Source organism: Panthera tigris, chromosome A2, assembly GCF_018350195.1.
Source record: "Panthera tigris isolate Pti1 chromosome A2, P.tigris_Pti1_mat1.1, whole genome shotgun sequence".
Taxonomy (NCBI): Eukaryota; Metazoa; Chordata; class Mammalia; order Carnivora; family Felidae; genus Panthera; species Panthera tigris.
The window spans coordinates 10953509-10955222 of NC_056661.1; positions in this window are offsets into that span (position 1 = coordinate 10953509).

Sequence of the window (1714 nt, forward strand, 5' to 3'; positions counted from 1 at the left end):
AGGTCATAATGGAAGGTAAGAGACTTGCTTTTTCTTTGAAAAAGCACCTTGAGACTTTGCTATTTCTTTGACCAATTGGATGTCCTGTGATCTTAGAGAAGGTGGGACAAGTCCCTTTCACTTTTTAGACGTGGCGTCTTTTCTCTGTTTTTCCTGGGCTTTGTGTTGTGATCTTTTTGGCCGAGTGTTGGGCACACTCTGGTCCTGTTTCTGGTTTGCACAACATGCAAAGTTCTGTTCAGACCTTGCGCTACAAAATTCTGCACATACCATGACAACCATTGTGGCTCTGAGTCACCATCTCCGTAAGATTTCTGCCTGAGGCTCTTACACCACACAAAATTTTTTCATAGTCCTGTGACTCTACCATTATAAGGCAAGTACCAAAGGAGTGGGGCCCTCTCTGACCTTGTTCACGATAGTTTTTCAGAAGGGCATGATCAGGCAAGTACATGGCCATAGAGATCTCCACGTTCTGGGCGAGGCTGGTGGCTGTCAGGTGACCTCAGGTAAATGCGCCTGGCTTTGATTCTCTCTGACCCTTTCCTCCAGGTCTTGCCAAGCTCTCAGACTCACCTGGCTGGGAGCTCTGAGGGAGAGGTGTCCATGCGGCCGTCTGGATCCCTCCTGGATGGTTATTGGTGGTGACTAAACTCTGTCCCCACACAAGACGGCAGAACGGAGGCTAGCATGGGTCTCCCAGTCAAGCTTTCGACTCCACAGCAACAACCTGGTCCCATCAGCCCACGGTGGCACAGGCAGTGGGTGTGCACAGGAGGTATTTATAGTTTCCTCTGTCTGTTCATGAGGCACGTTCCCTCCTCCTCTTTGGAGCAGCACATGATTTCCCTGGGGGACACTGGTCTGGACACAAAGGAAATTTTTCTGGAGGTTCTGTGTTCCCAATAGACCAGGTTATAACTGCGTGACCCCAGTGTTGAGTATTCCTTCCTCATGAACTCCGCTGCTCTCAGAGTTCAGACCTCCCGGCAGTGACTCCCAACGCTTATGTCAATGTTTCGCCCAAGTCTGGGACTGAGCAATCTGTGTGGATTAGTTCCCTTGGATCTCCGAGCTGTTGGCTTGTGTTGGAGACACAGTCCTGCCATCTACACAACATTCCGGTTTTCCTTTTCAACAAGGAGGAGAAAAAAGCTCCTCCATACGGACCCTGAGCACTATGTACCGCAGCTTCATGACACATTTGCACACTTTTAGGACTTTCATTCCACATCACAATTAAGAGCTGCTGTTCAGCCCCTCTTTGTAAAGACTTTTTTAATTATATGAAATATGGTGAGGTTTTTTTTCTTGCAGTATAATATGAGCTTGGAATAGAAAAGTAAACAGGTTCTTCCCGGTAGCTTTGAGAAGAAATCAGGCCTTGCAATCATTTTCATTTTAGACCAAGGTGAGCCACTTCAGGCTTCTGATGCATCGAATGTAAGAACATAAATGAATTTTAAAACACCAATGTATTCTCCAAAAGAAGGTGGAAAAAAAAAAATAAAAAAAAAAATAAAACACCAATGTAGTTATTTTACATCAGCGTTAGGACTTCAAATGACAAATGTTGTTCCAATGAAATTTTGTTAAGAATCTGAGATTAGGGGGGCACCTGGGTGGCTCAGTTGGTTAAGCGTCCGACTTCGGCTCAGGTCATGATCTCACAGTTCGTGAGTTCGAGGCCCGCGTCGGGCTCTCTGCTGACAGC